Source organism: Lepisosteus platostomus, chromosome 25, assembly GCF_059453375.1.
Source record: "Lepisosteus platostomus isolate fLepPlt1 chromosome 25, fLepPlt1.hap1, whole genome shotgun sequence".
Lineage (NCBI taxonomy): Eukaryota > Metazoa > Chordata > Actinopteri > Semionotiformes > Lepisosteidae > Lepisosteus > Lepisosteus platostomus.
In genome coordinates this window covers 15,579,977-15,606,848 of record NC_142635.1, presented here as the reverse complement: position 1 = coordinate 15,606,848, position 26,872 = coordinate 15,579,977, and the positions used below count along the sequence as shown (strand labels likewise).

The following is a 26,872-nucleotide window of genomic DNA, read 5'->3' as shown; positions in this document are numbered from 1 at the left end:
TTCTGAAGAAGCCCAATGAACTCTTAGAATTGTGTATGCTTGCAAATTGTTCACTTTGATAGTTTTCTCTTTCCAAGATTAAAACGTTTAGCTAATTTAGTGTATCAGAGTGGGTGGCAGAGTGGAGCAGGGTCTAGCACTGTTGCCTTGCAGATTTTTAGATTTCAGAAGAAAAATGTCACAAAGTCACTGCCTGTGCAGGTCTGCATGTAGGAAGTGAATAATCATTCACAAGCAAAAAGGAGAGCTGGTTGAGAAGCCACTCAAAACTCAACTGCCTTTCCTTGTAATCAGATAAAAATTCAGCAACAGGGTTTATAAAATCACTAGCTCATTCAGATACATGTATTAAACACAGACCAGCACTTGTCATGTTGCCATGCCCTCAAACTCTTTGCTTGCCAGCCAAGTTTCAAGCCAATTTCTGGTCACGTTGCCCCTGTCTTTTCCTCACCGGGCCTCACTGTGAAACAGTTAGAAGTTATTCATCACTGTCAGATCTGTGCTCATAAGAGACAGTCTGAGGCAGCTTTCCCTTTCAAGAGCCGCTTTTCCTCACTCATGCACTGCATAACCATACCTTAAAAACAGCATTCCAGATACCTGTGCTGGAAAAGAAGTCATTTAAGACCTTTAATCCTGGAGCATGCACTATGAAGATGTCACACAGATTCAGCTTTTGAATATTTAAAAATCTGATTCTTTCACAATTCAGTGTGCCTTGTAAATAAGATTGCTTGTCTTATGTGACTTTGTTTTGGTTCGGATTATATTTAAACTAAAATAAAAAGGGCAGGCTTAGTTACCTCAAACACGGGTTTCCCAAATGTATTAAGAGAATGGCATTTTTGATAGACTGGGAAACTCTGCCCTGGTGTATAATATGTATGGCAGAAAACTCCCTAATATGCAATTCTCTTTTGCGAAAGTGACTTGCTGTGACATAAATAAGATTGAAATGGTACCACACTGCCTCCAGTGTGGCTATTAGAGTGATTTATTTGATACAGAAAAAGCAACTAAAAGTATATAAAGGTAATAAGAGACTATAATCAGGGCAGCTAAGAAGAGAATCCACAACACAAATCATTGCCCAACATGGGCACATTTCAGCCGATCATTTCTCTCTATTTGCTTAGATATTTCAGTCATATCCTGAAGTTAGCGAGGCTCTGATATCCAGGTAGGAGAGGTACGGTGCTACTGTGCTTAAGCGAGCTGGGGACCCAATCAGCAGCTGGCCCTGCACACACTGTGAACTCTCCTTGGGCATGTCGGAGAACATCTGTGGATCCCTTGTGCTCCCTTTGATAAAAAAAAACTCTTCAGAGAATTTCCAGAGTTTGAGTCCTAGAAGATCCCCCCCAAAAACTGCAATCTGTTTCTCACAAGCCTTTCAGGGCACAAAAAACAACAGCAAAACCTATTTAAACATTCATTCAGCTTTCATATTATGCTGAAAACTGATCATTTGTATCTCAAATTAAAGTGATTTTAAGGTTTAAAACTGACGTTTTACTATAGGTAAGCCCTAAGTGGTTGTTTCATGACACAAAGCAGGAGTCTAACATAACAGACAACAGTGTATTGCAAAGAGAAAAAACATAAATTCAACCTCGTTAGAGCACATCAGGACATAACTCCGGAACAGTGAGATAAAAACTAAGAAAGAGGGACAAAAGTGCTGGGTGCGGGAGAAGTTTGGCGAGCTAGTCAGCACAACAGAAGAAAAAAAGCACAGGTTATATTATATGCATGGATCGTGAAGCACTTTACAGATATGACAGTCACAAGACAGGGACCTCAAATACGGCGCGCCATGTCTGTGGCCATAACAAGGCTCCAGCCACAGTGGCAAGGCAGGTGCAAGTTAGCGTTCATCAAAAGCAAGCAAGCCCAATAACATATTACTGTACCTATAACATTACATGTTACATACAGTATAACATAATTCGGTCCTACCCCACGGTCAGATAGTCTGTAACAGAGCAAATCAAATGGCAAAAGAACAGAAGGCAATACTGGTGGAGTCTGTGAATAAGGCACTGGAAGATGCCGGCATTGCCGTAACTACAGATAGGAGGATGATACTGACATGCCCTTTTATTTCAGAAGATTGGAAACCCACGAGTCGTGTCATGTCTACTCTTGAGTTTGATGCAAGCTCGAAAAACACCACAGACAAACATCCATGAACAAATAAGACAGGAACCGAACGACTTCAGAATTCCGATCGACCGTCTCACCGAAATTGTGTTCGTAAGCGACCAAGGCCCAGACATCAAAGCAGTGCTATGAAACTATAAGTGGATCCCATGCACCGCTCATGTCATCAACACAATCTTTAAACACACCTTTCGGGACAAGATGTGAAAGGAATGCTGGACAATTGTAAAAGCTTAGTAGCCTACTTGAAGAAATCCAGAATTGTTGCAAGTCTGTCACATGCATTAGTTCAAGAATGTGAGACTCGCTGAAACAGCAAAGCAGCAATGATTGCAGCAGAGCAGTGGCGCTGTGGCTAAGGATCTGCGCCTGTTGCTGGAAGGCTGCTGTTTCAAATTCTGCAGCCGGCAGGGCCCCTGAGCAAGGCCCTTAACTCCAACTGCTCCAGGGGCGCTGTACAAATGGCTGACCCCGCGCTCTGACCCCAAGCTTCACTCTTCCCGTCTGTGTGCCCGTGTGTCTCGGAGAGCACGCTGGGGGTCTGCGAAAAGAAATTCCTAATGCAAGAAATTGTACAGTATATGGCTAATAAAGTGATCTTATCTTATCCCACCATTCATTTGGTGACACTATGGTTTTTCAAACTGAAGAATCACTGCAAATCAAGCTATGGAGATCCTGAATACATGACTCGCATTCGTGCACGAGCTTTACAACTTCTCAAAGAAAAACTCCTCCTCATCAGCGGACACAAGATTGCAACGTTCTTGTGTCCAAGATTCAAGGCCCTAAAGATGCCACATGACGAGAGAGTGACGTTGTACGATCAAGTGAGGAAAGTGAATCTTTCATGTGAGACTGATGGGGATTCCAGCTCTAGGCCAGACAACATTAATCAAGGTAGGCCATTCATTCATTCATTCATGCACACCAGCATCTTTAAGACAACAGCCTTAATTTTCAAGCCTAGTTCATTTACATTGCAGTTAACTGTGAGACTGGTGTGAAAAGAAGAATGGAGTTCACTGAGTGGGAGGATGATATCAAGGACACAAGCAAGGACGAAATTCAGCACTTCACTAAGACACATTTTTCCTTCAAGGAGTGTGCGAAGGACAATCTTCTTGCTTTTTGGAAGAAGCAGGAAAGCAGTTTCCCTCGCCTCTACAAACTTGCGAAGATTTTTTTGCATCCCCACAACAAGTGCTAGCAACGAGCGCAATTTCAGCAAAGCAGGTCGTGTTATAGAATCAAGACGTAACCGACTGAATCCTGGTACAGTGGACTCAATTTTATTTCTCCACAGTGCTGTCAAATGCACACGTTAAGTGTACCGAAGCTCTTTAGCCTAGTGAAAGCAAGGCTAAAACAAGTAAAGGCAAACCTAGTCTTGCTTAATTTATTTAGACTTTTTTTTCGTTAAGGTACTATAAACTGGCATCACTCAGTTTGAATACTGTTCTGTGTAATTTGTAATGGAGTGGGTTTGGGTCAATACGTTTATCATTTTAAATCAGGGCGGGTGCAGGTTAAAAAGAAGCCGACCTGCACATCACTACAAATCAGTAACCTGAAATCTCTTCTGTAATGCTTTTATATTTGAAAAGAAAAGCCGACATTAATGGAATACATACAAGGAAACACCAGGAGCTACAGCGATCAATTAGAACTATAATTAATGTGTCAGAACATTATCTTGATACATCTTTCTCGGTGAAAAGCAATTTTAGCACAGGACTTCACAACATTTTAATAGACAATGGCACAGCAGAACAAAAGCAGACTGGCAGCAAAAAAGTCACCTGAAAAATGAATTTAAATTTCCATGTTAAATGAAGAAAAATGCCTGCTAGGATAGTTTGTCCAATTGATTATGGAATTTTTCCCCACTTCCACTGTGCTTAAGCTGTGTCTGAAACAATTTGAGATTCAGTATCCCACCACTTATCCTTACATTACAAAAGATCTAAAGAGAGTAAGACCTGTCCAGTGGATGCCCATGCTTCAGACCCCCTGTTTGACTTCAGGTGATATACAGTATACTGTAATAAACCCACTGTAGTGGGTGGTGGGGGTCTTGCGGTCATTGACATGTAAGTACAGTACCTGCTTGAATATCTGCTTTTGTTTCTTGAATGCTCCTCAAAGGGCTAAGGACTGTATGTGCCAACTCCTCCTCTGGGCAAGAATAAATCTCTGTTTTGAGGACCATATTTTTTCTTCAAACATGTCCGTGAGAAGAAGGGTCTTGAAGTTTTGTAAGGCAAAAGTAATTACTCAAGCTGGAAATGAAGCCAGGGAGATTAAGGCAGTAGTTCTGTTAAGAACTACTGAATAATGACTCGCTCCATCACAGAATCTCTGTCCTGAAATTACAACAGCCCCCTTCTTAATATGTAGGTACAGCTCAGTGTGGAAGCTAATTGATCAACCTCAAAAGTAAACATGGCCAAATGACAGCTACTTAGAGCTTTATTTACTCCTTCCATCATTTAAAGATAATTTTTGAAGTTTAAATGTGAAAACTAACCAGAGACCATGCATTTGGTTAAATTGTTCCTCCATCCAACTTGACAAAGCTTGTTTAGGTGATTAAAGCATGCATTAAACATGCACTACAGTAGAAAAAGAAAACAGTTACTGATCTTAAAGAATGATCTTGTTACTATCCCCAAGCAGTGGAAGACTCAGAAACAACTGTGAAATGATCTCTGTGTCTCTTGGCTGTGTGATTTTCTTCTTTGTCCATCATCAAGTACCATCAGCTAATGTGAAGAATTCCCAAAATTGCCTCTTAAGGTTATCAAGCCACAGAGCTATTACTGAAAAAAAAAAACAGAAAATGAACGCCATGAAAACGAGAAGCAAAACTAGAAGATTTCATATCTGATAGACTGTCTTAATCTGTGTAATAAATCTTTCAGTTTCTTTTGTGATGATGTAGGCAAGAGGAGGCATTTGGCATCACTAATGACCACTTGAAATCAGCCTGGCTTTGTTCTCGATATGAGATATCTGGCTCGAGGGAAACCACAGGTTTCTGGATTGCCTGCCCCAGTTCTGAACAGCAAAGCTACAGATCCCTGCACCAACCATCTTCTTAAATAAATAATTGCAGAGTTTTGGTTCCAGAACTAATCAGCCTCTGCCAGCACATTTGTTTGCAGTGTCGGAGAGCCTCTGGACGTGCTGATAAAGCTAATGGAGAGACAGTAGGAGACTAACCAAAACTCAGCCAGAGGGCACTGTTGTCCTGGGACCCAACAGTAGGGGTATTCAACATTCTGGCTAAATGACTCTTTTTCAAGAAATTCTTCACAATAAGGATTCCCAATATGATGTGCAAAGTTAAACTTAAGTCTCTAATCATTTTAAATAATGATATTACAAATACTGAAAGTAGAACTGCAGACAAATAGATCCAGTGCAATACTGCTGAAAACGGTGCCTTTGTTTCTGGGAACTCTGAAATACTGAGAATCCCAAGTAGTCACCCTGTTCTAAAGACAAATGAAAGAATTACAGCACGAATATTAACTGCCGTATTAATTAATGTGCTTCACTTTTATCCACCTACATATAATGTATTGTGGAAGAATATAATTTATACAACCCCAATCCATCTATGTCTCTTACTATCAGGTGCAAATACAGTACAGTTGTTAGTAAGATTAAATGTAATTTATTCCTTTGCTGTATAGATTTTGAAAACAATTACAAAAGCTTGTTGTATTTCCCTTAGATAATTAAGGAACATTGAAAAAGCCTTAATTAGTGATTTTAGGAATAAAGATGCCATTTTGAAAAACTACCTCAAGGAAATTTGCCCATGTATAGGACTCAAAATTATAGTTAAAGATACATAAATAAAAAAAGCTAATTTTACAGCAGTTAATTATGCAATTGTCAAAAGGAACAAATTCAATATTATATCTCATAGAAAAACACATTGAACTAGACGATATGATGCTTATGTCATACAGAAGTCCTACAAGCACCACTTAGCCCTGACTTAACATCCCAGAGATTCTGGTGTGAGATGCTTGGGGCCTGAAAATCAATGGTTTTGCCACTAAAATGCAATGCAGGAAAAAAGTTTTTCATAGGTCATTTAAGATCAGGAAGACTTGACTTTCTTTTAGAGAAAAGAACAAACCCCACGATCTGTCCAGAAGTAACAAGGCAATTAGATTGCCTTCATCCATCACCTATCACTCTCACCGAGTTAATAGTTTCAACACACGCTAGGTGCATTTCATGAAGAGATCTATACTCAGTTGCCTCAGTATTGTCTTCTGTCACTCTTGGTGCTCTTTCACTCTTCCTTGAATTTAATTACACCCAGAGTTGGTAAATAATATTTTTTAAATTGCAGACAGAAGAATACACAAAAATAATTCCTGTTAATTTCAAATCAGTGACAACCCACTGAAGCTCAGCAGGTGTGAGCCTGGCCAATACCTGGATGGGAGACCTCCTAGGAAAAACTAAGGTTGCTGCTGGAAGGGGTGTTAGTGGGGCCACTAGGGGGTGCTCACCCTACAGTCCATGTGGATCCTAATGCCCCAGTATAGTGACAGGGACACCAAATTGTTAAAAGACACCATTCTTAGGATGAGATGTATAACTGAGGTCCTGACTGTCTATGGTCATCAAAAATTGTGAGGTGGGGCTGCGCACTGGTGGTGGTAGAGGGGACCCACCATCACCTGTAAAGTGCTTTGAGTGGAGCCGAGTCCAGAAAAGCACTATATAAGTGTAAGGAATTATACCAAGGGCCCTCTGAAATGATCATTAATAGGAGACGAAAATGCAAAAACCTGTTTGCAGTTTTCGGGGTGAGAGAACAGCAATACCACAGGCAATGAGACTGTGCAGGTCCTCAACAGAGACATACTGACAAGGACAAAGGCAGAGTGCAGCTGTTGAGCTGCTCAAACATTCTGCTGATTCCATTTGGCAACATGACTACATGAAGGGAATTATCATTGCAGAGCAGTCCTGACCAGCATGAGAATATTCCTTTTTAAACTTATTTTCAATGCAGCAGCAAGGGTGAGATCCATTTGCACAGTTCACAGACCACAGATTTGGGACAACAACAGGGCATCAAGGCCATTAGATGGCTGCTCTTATTGCTTTACTCTACCAAAACTCTCTGCTTCTTTCCACCTTTCTAAAAATGATATGATGAATATGAATAAAGTAAAAACATTTTAGCTATCTAATGCTGTTCAATTGAGAAGCCATACTTAAGGCTTTCTTTATTCAAAAGACATTATCTCATTCAGACACTGCCATGGAAAGATAAATGAACAGAGCTTCACTTGTAAGCAGGACATTTTAATTAGCTTCTCTTTAATGCAAGTTGACCCTCTTTCAACTTAGATCAGCCACCAGAACAGCTGATAAAGACCCATCTGTCAAACCATAAATATGGGGATTATTTCAAGCAACCTGTTTTTTACACTTCAAATAACATTAGGTAGGGAGTGTTCACATTTTGTGTTTAACATCATTTACTGAAATTTACAGTTAGGGAGTGTCCACATTTTGTGTTTAACGACATTTACTGAGTAACAAAATCCATTTACTGACTGTAATGTCAAAGACAAACAAAATCAAAGGAAATTTAGAAGCAAGTAAAGAATCTTTGGAGTCGAGCCTTGATCCAGGCTAGGATGATGGAAATATCCCACTGTGCTGAACAGCAGAGAGCTCTTGGAAGTCTGACCTGAACTGGCAGAACAGAAACAGAGAGACTCAGGACACTATCTTTAAACATCACACTCCCCCCAGAGAAGAAAGGCATTTCACTTCAGATACAGTAGATATTAGAAAGAATATACAAAAAGATATACAGCATTTTAAGAAACTCAAATGCTAAGATGGTGGGTAGGAGAAGACAGTGGCACAAATGGAGTATAGTGTTCCATTCATTTAAAAATGAAAATATACAAGAGATGAAGGGTCAGTTCTAAGGCTTTCTTCTTCAAACAGAAAAGAATATTCTTGCATGCCCTTCTGTATACCAGAAATGGTGATCTGATTACCTTTTCAGAGAGACCATTTCTGTTTCACACCTCCCTCCTGTCCCCCAGTGCTCCAGGGGCATGATTTATAAACAGGCCATAACTTATTTTGAACAGCGCTGAAGCCTTGTTTTGAGCAAATGCTACTGACCTGCAGTAAGCAGGGGAGTCTTTCTGCAGATTGTTTCACAAATGGTAACAGCTCACCTGCATACAAGCATCTGTTAACTGGCTGAACAAAAAACAGAACTAATTTGATTTTAAGACAGAGGCAGAATCTGAAAGTGTAGAGAACAACAGATTTTTTTTTTAAAAAAAGCTTCCCTTGTAAAAGAAAACAAATGTGCCTCACTAAAAACAAAGCCACTAGGTCTCAATAGACAAAATTGTACCTGACTGCTGGGTGAGATTGCACATTGACAGATGATGCAGCTTTCACTAGGAATCTGTCCAAAATGGAGAGAGGATTTGTAAACAGCAGAGTGGATCTCCGGCTTTGCAAAATTGGGCTTACATATAGAATATTACCCAAGTCTTCCTTTATTGTACAACTTGGATCCACACCTCAGGCAATTCAAGCTTCAATGTAGTATCAAAAGCTTAAAGCATTTCCCCCCTTCTAGACCTACATCTTACATCCCACTAATAGGTCTAGCCAGCCGGACATCCTTGCTACTGGGAAGTCAAATATTGTAACAACTACTTAAATAATCAATGATCAAACATAGATATTGAGAATCAAACATTTAATGAGGAACATGGCACTAGCTCATGGATACAGCCCTTGACAAGACTTGTGCCGGGACAGTAGTTCCAGCTTGTCAAAGATCCTTCGGTTTCACGATTAAAATAAAAAAGCAGTTATCTTAAATACTATCAAGCCATAAAACATGTAAAACAGTACAAACCTGTACTGACTGACTTCACATATAGTTATGATTTTTATAAGTATCTCAGTGGTCCTGAAAAGAAATGAAGGTTAAAACTTCTTAAGACAACATCAAGATAGACCCACGCTGTGAAGTTGAAATCACAAGGGGATTTTTATCCACCCTAAACAAATCTGTCTAGCCTTTGAAAAAGAAAGTTGATGGAATGTGTGATCTTGAGATGCCTGGTCTGAGAGTTCAGCACTTCAGATTTCATTCTCTCAACTGAATAGCCTCCAGACCTCAAAAAAGTGCACAGCACACACTGCAGCAACAGCCAGTCAATGCAAAAAAGTATCATACGAGAGATGTACATAATAAAAGGCTTGTGATATTAATACAGTCCCACTTAGGAAGCATTACAGAACTGTCCTTGACCTTACTGACTTAATCTTTTCATGCTGTTAACCATTCTCACTCTAGGGACTTTGTTTGGAGGGCATCTGCTTCATTGTACAATGTGTCACCGAACTGACCTCTTCAAAGAGTCCCATTTCTGGATTAATTAACTAGGTAAATTCATTCTGCTTTATGACGTCCGCATACTTTCTGTAATTGCTTTTGAAACAAAGTTATCAGTGACCACAGAAGGATCGGAGCAGTGCACCCATGCATTTTAATTTAATACACTCTAACATCTGGACTGCTTTTGTACAGTCGGAAAGGGTATATACGAATTTCACAACCATTCTCGTTGCTTTTGAAACTAGAAATGTAATGAATGAGAACTGTACCAACAACTGTGCTGCGATAGTTTGTCAAACTTAGAAATATGTTCAGATGGTAGAAAAATGTGCCCCAGTGAACACAGTTTTTTTTCCCTCTTCAAATAGAAATAAGCAGCTTAGAAATTGTTCCTTTCTCTAACTCAAATCAGGATTTATGTTGCCAAGACAGCATAACAGTGAGGGTCTGGAGCTGTGCTATTTCTGGAAAATAAAGATTACAGACAGTGGAAACTTATCTGTGTCCAGTCCCAGAACTGCTGAAGAGTGTGATCAATGGAACACCTTCAAGATGCCTAGGATTGTGTATATGAGTGCGTACGTTTGTTTGTGTGCGAGAACAATCTCAAACAATTTGAGAGCCAACAGATTTGCCTTCCTCTCCGCTGTTAATCATTAATCCAACAATCTCCTGAAATAAAGTAAGTCCTCATGATATGCACGGCCAACAATCCCCAGACACAGGTCAAATTGGAGACAAGACATGGATTCATTTTAGTTCTATCTCAGCATTAGAATTAAAATGCAAGGAGAAACAAGCACTGACATTGTGACCTCTCAGAGCTGCTGCCATCAAAATCCAACACCTACAGCCGTTACCGACGTACACAAAGATGGGAAAGAGTGTTTAAGACTAAAGAGATAGATTGTACAGTAAATAGAGGGATTCACCACACTGTGACAGGACCCATATTATTTTCAGCGTTTTCACAAAGGAACACTTGTATAACCATTCTGTCCAATTTAAATGTGGAAAGGTTCTGCTTTAATAACTACCAAAAACCATCCATCAATTTTCTAACCGCTTTTTTCCCCAACACAGAGTCCATGGGGGAGTCAGAGCTTGACCAAATACAGTAACTTTAAGTAAAAATAAACAGCGAAAATCTCAATGAAGGTTTACCTAATTATAAACATGTAAAACAAAAAAAACAATAAAACAATAACAAATCGGTAAAATAAATGATAAAATTATGGAGAAAAGACTAGCAAAAAAGTAAATGGTGCATGGATGGTGATGCAGATGTTTAAAAATGCAGAAAGAACTGGCACCTTGAAGAAAAAATTACCTTTCCAAGCTCAAGCTGCAAAGTTGATTTTTTTCCCCAGTTTGGGGAAATGAATTGTATCCCTCACTCTGTGCAACGAAGCCTGCCTCCAGCTAAATAAAATTAGCCATCTGGCAAACAAAGTTGGAGAAGCCAGGGAATCCATGTGCTGTTTGGTCAGAGGAACAGCGCTGGGCACAAAACCAACATTGCTATTGAGGAGGGTTCAATGTTAGTTCATGTTACTACAGAGCAAGATATTCAAATATAGAAGTTCAGAAGTGAGGTCTGGGACAGGACCGAAAGAAGTGTATGAGTGAAGTGGGAGCTTGAAATTGTCCATCACATCCTAGATCCACATCTGGAAATACATGTAGCTAGTCTTCAATAAAACAGACAATACAAATATTTACAGTGAATCAATCAGTGTCTGGCATGGAGGATGAGCAAACACAGAAAAACGTCTCCCGTCCTCTTCCGACGCCTGCAAAACTTTAACTTTAAAAAGGGATGGATGGCCAGAGTCCAAGAGATGGGGCGAGATGGAGCAAGGGATGGAGCCCACTGATAATGCCCCTGGAAATTTCCCACACAATGGGAAAATCTATCTGTTTTTATTTTGTGATTGTAAAGGGATATTTTTCACTCACTACTTGAAATGGTTCTATATTAAAAAAAAGAGTTTGATGTGAAAAAGAAAAAGTAGGAATGAACTCTCCCTAAACATAGCTATCGGAGAATGCTTCAAAAAGAGATCTCGTATTGAAAAACGACACCCATCCTGGTAGTGTTTGTAAGGCGGGGGGTCTAGGAAGGTAAAGCCTACGTGTGTTGTCCATGTCAATTTACAACACCTTCATCAACAACAAACATAAAAAGAACACAAACTCCCCATGCTCCCTGCCTCGTCCTCTAATTAAATACTGTAGATGCTTTCTGGCAAAGGAAAACACTCATTTATAAAGGATTAATCTGCAATTACCAGCAATTAACTCAGTGGTTCAAAAGTTCGGCATCACTAGCAGGTACCTTCAGAATAATTCCTTGCAAGTGATATGACTTCTCCAGAGAGTAAAGATATAATGTGTTGGACTCGACCTTACAACTTATCTATTCTGAGTATTTTTTTTAAACACCAATACCCTTTATTTTAACAAAGCCTCCTTGAATAACCACTGCCTTCCACAATAAAGCTTGGTCCGTTATGTGAGGAGAAGAATAATGTAAAGGTAAAGATTACCTTTCTAAATGACATTCCTGTTTACCAATGCAAACCTACAGACAAAATGTTCAGTTCCGCTCTTTCAAATGAAGTGCAAGGTAACTGCAGTCACCAAAATGTTACAGAATAAGAAGGTGGATAACGAGAAGGAGGAAACAATAAGGGGACACAGACAGTGCAGGAGAAGGAGAAGATGGATTCACACACGTTTGGGTACTGACACATTTAGCAAAAACGTAAGGTTTATTTTGACAAGAGGCTAAATCAAATGAAACATTAAAAAATGATTAGAAGACAAATTAAAAGAATACTTGCTAAACTGGACTTGCGCAGCTCAGAATAATTTCATGCATACAAAACAACTTTGTGTTCTCCTGTTGTTCTCTGCCCATGACGTCATTTTCAAGATGCAGCTATTCTCCTTTATCAAAGCTATTGCAGTTTTTTAGCTCACACAGATTACAAAACTGTCACACAAAATAATTGATACACTTCATTAATAACTACCAAGTAAGATGTAATTCAGAAAAACATTTAGTGATTATACATATAAAATAAAGATTACATATAGTATTAAAAAGCATTGACGCCTATTAGTAATTAATTTCATAATATTTGTGGCAGTCAATCTAGACAAAACACAATTCTGTAACCAACAGAAATTCCTCCAAATACTGGAGATCACTCAATGCAAAACATGTTTACTTGTACTGTACGTACCTTTGACCTCTGGAGACAAGGGTTTCTAATCCATCTCACAGCACAGGAACATAGTTTCCGGGTGTCCGCCAAGCTTCTTAGTTTCCTGCATCACACAGAGTCCCCTCAAGTCAGAGTGCTGGGCTCCAGCTCAGGCAATCTGTAAGACAGACCAAAGGTTGCTGTTGGATGTACTTGGACGTACACTCTTACATATCTTCTGTATGTTTTTTCAAGTCATTACAGGATAGCTTGCAGACCAGACACGTGAAAAGAAAACAAATATTATAGAAAAAAAATGAAAAAAAATCAAGATTTGTTTTGAACAATGCTGTTGGCCACAGGTCAGCACATCACTACAGCTGACACCTTCACAGCTTCCTCTATTAACCCTGCAAACAAGCACACCACAGGTGTCTCCAGTAATTTTCTCTGATATTCAATCATTGACCTTCACAGGGCGTGACTGTGTCCAATTGTATCAAACTGCAAGTGACTGCACTACTTCTACTCTGGGGACTGATTGTAGACAGCTGAAATCAATTCACATGTGGTACAGGTTTCAGGCTGAATCCTGCATATCAGATGCCTGTGAGTTAACCAAATCAAATTGTAAGCTGTGTATGTAAACCTTATCACCCGAAAAGCTACCTGACACATCAATCACTAACACAAATTCTATTTCACCATGGATAAAAACTTGATTATGCAATTTTTTCATATTGGTTTTGCCTTGTGGATCTAAGACGTCACTTCCAAAAGTGAAAAATCAATTCAACAGCTGAATCAGCTCATTCTTTATAGCTTGAATTTTACTCCGTTTTACTCTGAAAATAATGAATTTTACTCAGAGTACCAGAGCAAAATCCAGTAAAGCCTGCTGCTTATCTGAAAAATCCTCATCGATGCAGAACAATAGCTGAAACTTGCCAAAAGACACAACCACTGTAAATCTGAAAACCTGAATAAATTCCATCTTTTTGTTTTCTGTAATAAGAGTTGGAAGAGCTGCAGTGAGTTCACAGGGTACCCATTTATTTTCAGGCTGAAAGAGTGGTGTGTTTGGCACTGGAGAGATGACACAAAGTAAATTAATAAATAAAGAGTCCATCACCTTGTGGTGTCATGGCATTTCTCTTTTGGAAGCTAAAAGAGATCATCACAGGAAAAGAGGGACCAAATTTAGCCTCCGGCTGGATATGTGGGTGTGCGCGCGAGAAGGTTTGTGTGTCTTGCAAAGGAAAGGGAGCAGAAATATCGGATGAGAGGGACGTGAAAGGAGGGAGAAGTGCTGCTACAGAATGAAGAACAGGTTGGCAGGGATCCCCAGAAGATAACAGAAATACAGTAAGAAGCACAGGATTCAAAACAGCAAATAAAGAGCTAAACCAGTCACTGCCTTCACCTTCACAAAACATTCACCTTTGGAGGTCACCTGGGTCATTAAACCAATCAAATTAAGATTTCAAATACCAACGTGCTTTTATTTTCAGAAAAGCGTTTAACCTTTTTTGTTCACACTCCAAAAAAAACACAAGCTCTCATACACTGTTGGCATTGGTGATAACCTGACAATACATCTCGTAAATAAGACACAGAATGGATGAAAAACAGTAAAGAGAGAAAAAGAGACAAACTAACGCTCTTAGCTTAGGCTTAAAAAACCAAAAAGGAACAAGTAATGGGTTTATTCCATGCTGAAAAAAAGAATGAAGAGAACACAACGTTTCGTCCGTGGAGCCTTCTTCAGGTGTCAACTACCTGAACTACTTAAAAAACAGTATAATGGGTAAGTCTCTCATCTCAAAACTGGTGGTTGTGGGTTCAGGTCCCCGTTGCAGACACTGCTCTGTACCTTGAGTAAGTTAACCCAATTGTTCCACTTCACCCAATGTTTAAATCTGGCACCACGTTCACAAGGATAAACTCTGGCCCAATGAGTCGTGGCTCAAATTCAGAAAGGAAATTTAGGCATATTTGTATGCAATAAGTAATCCACACAACCCTACCTTTGACAAGCGAAGAGTAGAGTGGTTCCTTAATCATACCAGCAGTGCACAATAATGTGTTCTTTTATATCTGACTAGGCAAAAGCTGAATAGGGTGAAGACGAAGCTCTTACCACAGAACCACACACACACGGCACAAATTGGTGGTACTTTTTCAGCTCCCTGACTTATACTATGTGTTACAAAACCTGACCTCAAATAAAAGACTCTTTAAATCCTGCAACTCTGACAGCTGGAATTTGCTCATTTGCTACTATCTATTTATCCTATTTTTGAGCTACAAACGCTTACTGAAGTTTCTCTACTTTTTACCATAAGTACCCATACTGAAAGGGCTTTTTTCATACAGCACATCATGCAGGATATCTTAATATAGCACAAATGCAGAAGAAAAAGCAAAGTTTAATTAAAATGCCATTAACAGTAGTAGTGTTGAAACTTCTGATTGATGTTTCATCAGGCCTTCATACCTTAAGAAATTCACAAAGTCTGTAATGTACAAGAAAAACTAATTTTTAACATATACTCCTTGATCTGTATTTCTCTGAAATATGGAATTTTGGACCAGCACCCCAGTACATTTTCCATGCAGACGGATAGTAGAATCAAGCAGAGCAATAGCAGAATATCCAAGACAATACTGTTTTTTTGCCAATTCTGCTGTAACCTCAAATTCAGCCCCTACGGCTACCCCTCAAGTTATACAAGAATATAATTTGCTGTCAGGCATGACCCACATTGAAGAAGCATACTAATTTACTGGAAAGAGCCAATAAACGAACGAACAAACAAACCAGAGACCAGTAACATCATTGAAATTCTGACTTCAGGCCAACTGGTTACAGCTATCAGAACCATTTAAAATGAAGAACTAAAGTACAAATAGAGGTACCGATGCTAAATCATAGGCTACAGACAGATTCAATTTTAAGTTCTCCCTCCCCCCAGTGAAACCCATACATGTTCAAGACTTAGGTCCTAAAGTCAGAAGGCTGGGCACAGCTGGACTAAGAAAAGCAGCTGAAGTCCAATCAGGTGAGCTAAGACTGCACTGTAGACCTTAAGCACTGAACAATGTACTAAGTGGATAATACCTATAAACACTATCCATCATCTCAGAACAGCAGGGGTACAGCCTAGGGTCCATCTGCACTTTTAGGGTTTGTATTTTTTTAAATTGCTATATTATTCCGAGTGCAGACAAATACATTGTAACTTACTGTATGTCTTGGCACACTGAATATTCATAAGCTTCTGTTCTTATATGAAGTAAATACCTTTTAAGATTAAAAACAGCTTATACAGGTGCAAGTATGACAAAAAAGACAGCAAGACAGGTGACAAGGGAAAAATAAAACAATAAAACCATTCCATCCACAGAATATGATTAGCAAAGGGACAGTAGCTTGAAAGAATTTATTTTCAGTCCCATCACAGTTGGGAACTGATCACTTACACATGAAAAGTGCTTTAGGAAGTGAGGCCAGATCTTTGCAGGACAGAACGGTCTCATTTAGGCATTTCCACTAGTGAAAGGGTAACTGCACTTCCTCCAGTGCTCCTGCTGAACGTGACATTAATACAGATCACTCAATTAGTGTTGAGCTGTCCCGTAAATCAGCAGTGGTCCCACAGGAGAGAGAGAGAGACTGAGCCACAGTAGTAGTTGGTGTCACTGTACAGCAATATCTCTGCTTTTAAGCAGAGGGAGGAGTTGGAGTGTACGTATGTTGAATATCTGCGATAAAATATACAACTATGAAAAAGAAGAAAGCTCTAAATGGCATTTCACTTGAGCATTTTAAAGATTCTAAATTAAAGTAATGGCACACTTGTGTACAGGTCCACAGAGAGAAATGTCATTTTCAGATACTGTTTAAGTAATTATAGTAACAGTACAGGAGCCATAACAAAGTTAAGTTTTCCTGACATTATTAAAAAATAAACTAAGTCTGCCTCCTTCTCTCTTTCAGAACTGAATTTGTTTTAATCCCAATGTTTTAAGGATTAATCGTATTTAATGTCTTAAGATATACAAATCAGAGCCAACAATGGAAGGCAGCACCATTTTTGTTTTGTGAACATTTTTCCAATTGGAGTTTAGATCCACATTATAAGCTTGACACAAGAAACTGATAAATTCATCAACAGTCTAGACAGAAGCACTATACATTTCATCAGGTTAAATAATCAGATGGTGCTGGGACAGTTGACAGTGCTGGGGCAGTCACAGCTCTTTTACCACCACAGCTGCAAAAGACTGATGCTATCGTGTGCTCCTGTGTAGCTCAAAGGCATTATTTCAGCACATGGGTTGAACACCAATCATCCAGACACTGCCTGTTTGGACAAGGGATTGGGGATTCCCTAAAATTCAGGGATTCTCAAAGCAGCATTTCAGGAGCTGACTCTTTATAGCTTAGGATGCAGAGGCCCAAGCAAGCCCTTGGTTTGCCATACCACCACCACCACACCAGTGGCAGCACACATTTGCCATTCAATTTTAACAGTCTTAATGCATAAAAGTAAGGAATGTGTGAGCGTGAATGCTTTATTTCCTCCTTTGCAGGTAAGAGACACACAGTGAGAAAAGTGGCAAATGAAGGGAGGCTATTTAGTTCATCTACTGTAGCTCATTTGGCTTCTGGAAGCTTATTGATCCAAGGGTTTCACCAAGTGAAGCCTTTTCAACAACACAGCAGGGCTGCTTGTTCCAGACTCCCCCAACTCTTTGTGTGAAGAAGTGCCTCCCATTCCTAATTTTAAATGCACTTAAGTGTAGATCCCATTTGTGTCCCCGAGTCATTTTGGAGGTTATAAAAAGGATATAAAAAATCTTGACCATTCCAGAAGTTACTTTTACAAATGTATCTTTATGAATTTAACAATGTATTCTAAAACTTCAACTAACCTGATGAGGTTCCATTTGTTTTAACTTAATTAAAAATGTGCTGATAAAAAATAAAGTGTTTCTCTAGAATACATTATTCTAAAGGAATGCAGTGGTTAAGAGATTATACTTCTTGTTAAATCTCTTTATTCCTATTTATGTCAGATGTTAAAGCCAATGTTTTAGCAGAGTCCCTGAAGAAACTGCTACAAATTGCAGTATAGATCATCACAGTAAAAACAACATGTAAAGCTGTAATAAAATTCTAAAAGGGTATATGAAACATGACAGTGGCAATTTAATCGTAGATTTAACCTTTAACCTTTAATATCATCCCCACTGCCAGTTCAGTAAAGAGGCCCCTTCTAACTGTTAACCTGTCTGGTGCTTCCCAGCCACATTTCAGAGTTCACAGAAAAATTATCCAATTTGTTATTTTCTCAGAAGAGCTTTCATGTACCCATCAGTTCTTATTAATCCTAACAGAACAGACTGTTTTCTGCTTACTGTGTAAATGTCTTTACTGGGAGATCTCTCTTACATCCCACAAGGCACCTGCCATACCTGTGCTGTGATGATTTGATGGTCTTTAAAAAGGGGCTGCATTGCACATTTCCATTAGTGAGAGGTGAGAAATCTCAACAGCCTAGATACATTTCATCCACCACCTGCGGGAATACAAGTGAGTACAAGGTTGGTTATGAGACCCTAAGTTGGCGAGGAGACATTGACACAATTTCAGTGCCATCACAGAAACTGGTTTGATCAGGGATGAAATAGCAAAATTTCACAGTTAGAAAGTTAAGTGACTAAAATGCAAAAGGAAACTAACTCAGTGTCACAAACACGGCCTGAAATCCGTGTCGGGTCTTGTAGAAGACCCTATGCGATGCGGTAAGAGTTGGAGAAAACAAGAGGTGTGGTAAAAAGTGAACACACAGGGGTTTGATAGTGCACAAAATAATAGTGACAGTCCACGAGACAGTGAGTGGGGGAGACAAAGGATGGCATCCAAATCCAAACGGGTCCAAGGGCAGGTCAAAGCACAGTCCGAGAGTCCATCAACAAGGAATCCATCCTGGGACGTGACAAGGTTAAAATCCCCGGGAGGGGGGAGCACACGGACAGACAAAACATGGAGGTCCAAGGGTGACGGGGCGAGATCCTCCAGACCCCGGGCTCAGGGAGCAGGAGGTGTCGGGGTGAGGCCTGTGCCCTCAGGAGACGGACGTAGGGTTTCCTGGTGCCAGGCGGGCCTCGCGACACCCGTACCCTAATGATGAGCCCCGAGGACTGGAGGAACTGGTCTTTAAATAATAAACCTAAGAGGGTACACCTGGGGAGCCTAACAATCACAAGGACAATAATGGGAGCAGTGGAGCGCCCTCTAGGGAAGGATGTCGGGCATGACACTCAGGGATTCTCCTATGTATTTTGTGTAAGTGCTGTACAGCAGGCCATGTATTGTTGGGATATCCAGTTGCAGCTAACAGAGTAAATGAAAAGCCTTGCCACTCTCAATTCACCTAACACATAATAAAAAGCTCAGGAATACCCATTATCTTTTCAATTTGCAAGAAAAGAGCTACGAACATTGTAGCAGTTGGCAACAGATAGCACTTCCAGAATCTGAAAGCTTTATTATGCAAAATACATTGGAATTAAGTTTCTTTCTTTCTTTGATGTAAAAACGATACCTGTAAAACAAACCTTTCTTTTTTAAAGGTTATGCTCTTAAGAAACATGAATGAAAAGGGTTTAAATTGAAGGAGATAAAATAACAATTTAGGCTTTCAAACAGCCCTTTATAATGACAGTAATATCTTATCCAGTCCTGCATTGTCTTTTCAGTGATATTACCTACTGATGATGAGAAAAGGGAAACCACAGTCATGACAGAGGCTGTGACTGCCAAGGCCAATCAAAACAGTAACACTTCACACATAAAAAACAACTGAGTCTCACTCAATGTGCAATACACTAAGAACACTTTCAAAATCACAATGGGACATAAAACAGACAAATTAATTTTCCAATTAATGTTAAAATTTCAAATTACAGAAATGTTCTTTGAAATCTTCATCTTTACATTCCCCAGCAAAGGCTATATTTATTAATGCTTTTTTAGTTGGAAGCTGTCTATGCCATGAGCCCATTTATTAAGTGAGTGTGCAAGCAAACAAGCTACAAAAAGCACAGCATGGTCCCACGAACTAGGTACCACAGTGTTTAACACCATTATACTTTGTTCAGGTGATGCCTTAGAAAATGTATTTTGATAAGTAAAAAAAACCAACTTCTAAGGAGATAGGAAACAGTTTTCAAAAAATGACTTTTAAAGTGTGACTTTTCATACACAGTACCATATATTATACAGTACATTACAGTACCAACTGTAATGAAATTTGAAAGATCCGGCACAGCATTTTGTGGTGAAAATTCAAACCATCCTTCTTAAAATTTCTGTAACAGTAAGGGGCATTTCATCCTGACATATAGCATATAGCAAGCATTGAGGGGCACTCAAACACTCTTTGCAAAAATGGAGAAGCATAAAGACAAAGGAAGTGTTAAACCTAGAAACTCCAGCAAAGGTGGAGTGTTGGTGCCAGGGGGTGCAATTCGGATTTAAAGAGAAAAAGGCAAGCAAGATGGACGAAGAAGGAAGATTCAATCGAAATGGCAAAATGGAAGAAAAAAAAGATTGGTTAAAATGCGTGAGGAAACAATCTGTTCTGTAAAGCTGCGTGCATGCAAAACAGCTCTGAACACCAAGACAGGAGAGAGCCTTCCCTGCTGCCTGCTCTTCCTGTGAAAGGGGTACTGTGTGGGGGAAATGTGAAAAGTAAGGCTTCATCTGGATGTTTTGGGAGAAACCTGCCGATTCATCACTATTCACAGCAATCAGAGGCAAGTGTGTACATACATACTGTATATAAACAACACTCTCAGCCAGAGCTGAAGTAAACACAACTGCTAAAAGACCCAGAGGCACAAGCACCAGCTTCATGGTATGCTTGAACCCCCCAAAAAATTCACTGTGCTCAATCCCACTGAGCACGTTCTTATCCAACATTCAAGAACATGAAAAGAATTTGAAAACAGTGTAGAAGAAACTGTAACAATCTTCAAAGAGAACAACTCCAAACCATACTGCTTAGAGTCCTGTGAGATATACAGATAACTTTTCAACTAATTAAGACAAGCGAATAGGATTCTTGAGAAAAACATTAGGTTAAGTAGGCTCATACCTAGTGCAGCTGCTTAGTTCTCCTTAAATTTATTATCTTATCAGTTGTTTGGAATCTTTGTTTCTACCCTGCAGATATTAATATTTAGGTAGCTCTCTGTGAAGTCATGCCATGATTCACCCACATTGTAGACAGCATCTGGTTTGGCACAAAACAGTGACTGGTATCATGACCTAGCATTTGTGCCATTATGAAAACCAGATCCATTACTCTTTACATTCTACAACACATATGTTACATGTAAGTATGTATTTTAATCATTGGTTGGAATTCTCCCCTTCAGTCACGACAATTAATGGAAATGTTACTCAGAATTTAACATTCTAACTTGCTTCATTTTTAAAATTTTCTCAATTGTTTTATCTCACAGGAAACTGAAGTATTCCCCAATGACATCTTCATGTTGAGGTTCGGTTGTGGAATGTTCGATTCTCTGATTGTGGTTTATTAATCCTGTTATATTGGTGGAAAATGAGGAGATCTGTCAACCCTAACATCAATATTTACCATATGTTTTCGTCTCAGTCCCCCTGTTTTTAAATTTCTCAGTGCAGCTACATGCTCACAGCATTAATAAGCTCTCCTTGGTGAAGACGCACAACTATATTTGGAACATGCTGCAGATATAGATCTTGCTAATTTGGGAAGAGGAGGGGGTTTCATTTCATTTCTAAGTGCCCTTACTAATGCAATTGTCTCAATTGTACATCGTTTGGCAGTAATTGATTTTTTCCACTTCAGTGTAGTTCAGATTGATGGAATTACATCTTAATTGTTTATAGAAACGTGCTGTGGCACAAGGTAATTCACAGAGCTCCCACAGCTCAAAAGCAGAATATTGTCTGCATGAGATTGGAACAGGTAAACAGTCCTGTGCACCATAAATTTCAAATCAACAAGTACAGTAGGTTAGCTGTCCATGGTTCTGAACTGTTGAGATACTCTAGGGAGATCACGGACATATAAAAGCAGAAGACAGCTGAGAGATAGATATCCGATTTGTTTCTATAATCCGTAAATCCTGTGCTGAGGATGCATTTTGATGTAAAAAGGAACATAATAAACAGACTAAATGAAGCCAATGTCAAAGAAAATAAAATACCAGTTTAAATAAGAAGGCTATTAACAAATGATTTGAATTAATCATTTGTTAGAAGATGCTTTCATTCTCTAAATGATTTCAATAAACCATGTGTGCAAAAGTATATTATAACAATACTATAATACAAACAAAAATGTAAAAACACAAAGGCAACCAAGACCTAGCAATTTATTAGGCAATAAATAATTTATTAAAAGTACCTAGAAGGATGACCCTGTTTTAAAATTGGAAATCATGATGAGTATGCAGGGAAGACATCTTTAGCGGAATCTTCCTTGCTGGTCTTTAGTATTTTTAATGACTAGAAACATGCTGCACCCTACCAAGACTAATTGATTTTGCTCTTGTATGAGGTGTGGACTGGTGGCTGTAAAGTCCTCATTAGTCCAACAGAGTGCAAAGGTCTACCAACACCCACTCAGTTAGAACACTAAACTAATACATTCAAAACCCTTGCCTTGATTTTCTGTAAATTTGGAGCCAGAAACAGTGCATAGCAATGATACAATAAATACAGTTGAAATGTATTTCCAATGTTTAAATTAGAGCTTCAGCATTTACTTTGAATTCTCAAGGTTTTAAAAAGGTTAAATAGTAACAGAAATGTTCTTGCTCTTCTTCCTTAAACAGCTTTGAAAATAATTCATTCTTTGGGAATTCTTTATACTGTGAAAGTAAATCTGAAAAGACAGCACTATGCTGGGCACACCTGGCCTATGGTCCATCAGTGAACCGAACATTGAAACTGTTTGTTTTTTTATCTCTGAAATATCTTATATCTGAAATGTGTTATTTTGTCCAAATATGAGGGAAAAAAGGATCACTCATTTTTAAAAGTCACAGTGACTGGAAAACTCTTCACATCGAACACATTTAACTTGCTGAAGAATTTGGTGTTTGATAGTACTTAAAGAATGGAAAATTCATGCAATGTTACTGCTAGTGGGTGACCCTATCTTCAGCACTGTAACATAGGAAACCTCTCAGGGATATCATGCACCTGTGCATTAACAGAACACTGACAGTAATAGTACTATTATTTCCAGGAAAAATTAATTAACAGTGCAAGAACACTGAACTTAATCACCTCCCACTACAGTTATCGCACTGTTTTCTTTGAAGTAACAAAAAGAAAGGAAAAATACTAATTAATTCTCAAAGAATGAAACTGTGCAGTTCATCAAAAGAGATTAATGAGCTGATTCCCATGAGTACTGACACAAGTAGTTCAATAAATAAATTCTTAATATTCAGACTGTAAACACAAAGTTATGAAGTTCCCAAGATATCAAGACATGGTGGCAACTTAATATTCCCAATATTTTAGGTCAGTGGTTCTCAAACGTTTTCGATGACGTAACCCTTTTCGGTCTAAGCCAATGCTGCGGATCCCCAGCAACCCTTTTTCTTACTTTTCAGGAATTGGCTATGGTGGTGTTCTGCAAAAAGCATTCTAGGACTGCTATTCAGAGGCAATTTAGCCAACGTATGAGGCCACTGAGTTTATTTCAGTCATTTATTAATCGCATGCGGCTAGCACTAAGCAGGGCTGAGCCTGGTCAGTACCTGGTTGGGAGTCCTCCTGGGAAAACCTGTGGTTGCTGCTGGAAGTGGTGTTAGTGGGACCAGTCTGTTCTGGTCCTAATGCCCCAGTATAGTATCGGGGACCCTATACTGTAGTGGGCACTGTCTTTTGGATGAGACGTTACACCAAGGTCCTGACTCTCAGTGGTCATTAAAGATCCCCAGGCATTTCTCGAGAAGAGTAGGGAGTTATCCCAGTGTCTGGGCCAAATTGCCCCCCTCAGCCCTTACTGTGGCCTCCAAATTGTCCCCATGTATGATTGACTGCGATTGAGTGGCGCCCTGTCCAGGATGTACCCTGCGTTGCGCTCATTGCTTGCGGGGTAGGCTCCAGCTTCCCCACAACCCTCACCAGGAAAAATGGATGGATTAATCACATGATAACTTGTCTACGATTAGTACCCTTACAGTTCAATACAGTTTAATCACTGAAATATTCATTAAGAATAAAAGAATCAAAGTTCTAACTGCCGGTTCGACCAAGTTAGAAGAAAACCAGAAGGGATTGAAAAATTTTAATTTTTACACTGTTAACAAAGGAAAAAAACTAATAGATTTATAGAACCAGATGACATTTTTTGTGGTCTAACCGGGCACAAATAGGAAAAGGTGGTAGCAAAATGGCTAAGTAAAACAGTGGTACAACAATACACGAGGTTTTATAACAAGAGTACTGATCATTTTAATCAAAATTGACTTCAAACCAGCAGAAACAGAAAATTCTCAGTGTGATGAGTGAGCTTGCCTCTTACTTCTACATTTTTTTATATTTGGAGTGATGGGTGTGAGTTGCAGTCTCATGTTAGAATCTGCATCCAATCAGTTGCGATACTGTGGATATTTGTGGACATGTACTGTATGACGAAAATCCAGTTTCACACAGAAAGGTGGTTACAAATGGGAGAAGAACAGCTTTCTCTGATAATACTGGATATTCATTTTTGGTGCTGCACCAAAACTCTGCCAACTGCACTTCATTAAAAGCTGTTTGTAAGGAAGAGCCTGAAATCAGATCAATGAACTTCTCATATTCTTGTGACGTGAAGTCTTTTGTTTTTCACTTTTTTCTTCTCTCGTGGTTGCAATAATTTCTGAGCGATCGTTCTACTTAGTGACATGCTATTTTCTCTCATTGTGAGAGTTTTTGAGATTTGCCGGATGGCAAGATGGCAAACATTTTTGTCTCCAAACAAGATAGAAGAGCAGATGGAAGAGGAAATTTCATCCAACATCTTTGAGGTACCTTCTGGCTCTAGCAGCGAAAGTACAGAAATTTATTTATAGTGAATTTGAAGATGATGTTTCACAAGATATGCCTAATTTTTCTGACTTCTTGGAGCCATGCCATCGTAATTCACATTTTTTTTATTTTTCTTGTAGCCTGTGAGAGGGCAACGGAACCCCTGCAGAAGTCCCGCAGAACCCGAACACAGTTTGAGAAGCACTGTTCTAGGTGATGGAATAGTTTCACATGTGACATGAAAAATGGTACAGGTCTGCTTGTCCAGTTTGTTACTGTAATTCCTCACAAGAGCCTGCAGCTCATAAGACCTGAAACAAACAAGTCTGTTGTAGAAATGCTTATGAAAAAAGCAAACCTCCTCACAAAACGTACAATCTATGACATCTTTCATTAAACTTTGAGGAGCCATATGGAGAATTAACTCGAAACTCTTTGTTTATCGAGGATGCTCTCAGATTAGAGGAACATATGCCGAAAATCAAAGAGTAGGTACAGGGAATCTGTGCAGACTACATCTGACTGACTCACCAAGCTGAGAGATAATGAGATCTCTATGAACTTTACTCATCTGATTAAAAATGCAAACAGAAAAGCAGAACAGATCAAATTTAGCAGCTCTCCCCGCCTGTTTAAATGACAGTCTAAGTGACTAGAATTTAAGCAGTATTCTAAAAAGCAGGAAAATGCCCCTGAGCACAACAGCTGTAGAGGGAAACTGAGAACTCAAACATGGTCAGATTTCTAATTATCAAGGCCACGCTCCCAGACAGAGCGAACAGTGTTCTAATGATCTCGCACAGGATGAGGGTGCAAACTAAAATCAAGTGAGTCAAGTCTAAGCTTTCATTACCAATCTACCCAGAGTAAAGTAATGATATTTTTCATGTCTTGGGCTGTGGATGATGCAAGCGAACTGAATCCCCACAGGAGAGAGAGGAAGAAAAACCTAGAAAGAACAGAAAAATAAAGAAGAAAGGAAATCAGCATCTCCTTTTTAAATGATGAATGAATACGTAAAGCCTTCTCTTTACTCACTGGAATAATTTTATGACTGCCCTTATACAGTGATAACAACTGGAAGAGCTTCCAGCTATTAATTTCTAAATAAAAAAAACAGCCCATGTTCACTGGGGATTCCCTCTGTTTCTGATATTATTTTAATGACCACTCACAAGGAACCTTGTCTCTGGAGCGCTAAAGCAATACGTTTCAGTTGAGTAAGTAACTCATTAAGTGGCTACTTCTTGGGAGTTATTTCTGTTCTGGGTCCTCCCTGTAATTCTAGTGAAAAGCGGTACCATTTTCCCAGTAGGCAAACTGTTGATATGTTTGTGCAAAGAACAGTTTTGAAGGAGGGTGGAGTATTCCTGAGAATCAGTTTATTAGCCTCACTATCGGGAGAACACTTCATTTCTCTTTTCCACAGATACACAGTAATACTATGGAAAATAACCTAAAAATCTAGATGGGGCTGAATAGATTGAATTGAGATGACAACTGAAACATGGTGGGTTTCTTCAGTTTTCCTAATGTAGACAGACCCAGGAAACATTGGACAGCATGTGTACACTCAAATTTCTCATTGTTCTAAAAATCTTCCTTAACACCTTTAAATCTTGGAATCAGGCCTCCTTTCAATGGATGTCTCTCAAAATCTTCAGATCCCACTTAAGGTGATCCACTGCATTATCGTTTGCTCTGTAAGTCAACACAGTGCTGTTTCCTTTATAATATAGAAAGTGGGGGCGCAGTGTTTCACATGTCAACTTGACACTGAATGCTGTCTACACATCACTTTCATCCATCTCCATTCATTCTCTGCCTTGGTTCTATATTTATTAATCTCCATGACTGGACACAGATTAGCCTTTCCTACAGTATATGTTGCAGAGAGACTGGTGTGAGCTGTGAGCTCCAACACCGAACCCTGAAGCTACTAAGTGACGATCCTGTGATAGAGTTGCTTTATCT

General features: G+C 39.2%; 1 protein-coding gene across 4 annotated transcripts in view; it reads right to left on the bottom strand.

The window, feature by feature from the left end:
- Positions 1–26,872, bottom strand: part of grik4 (glutamate receptor, ionotropic, kainate 4) — a 307,117-nt gene that overhangs the window by 202,115 nt on the left and 78,130 nt on the right. For all 4 annotated transcript variants that reach the window (XM_088619597.1, XM_088619595.1, XM_088619594.1 and 1 more), the window contains one exon: positions 12,844–12,982. The gene's annotated coding sequence lies outside the window, so the exon portion shown is untranslated. The remainder of the gene's footprint in view (positions 1–12,843; positions 12,983–26,872) is intronic.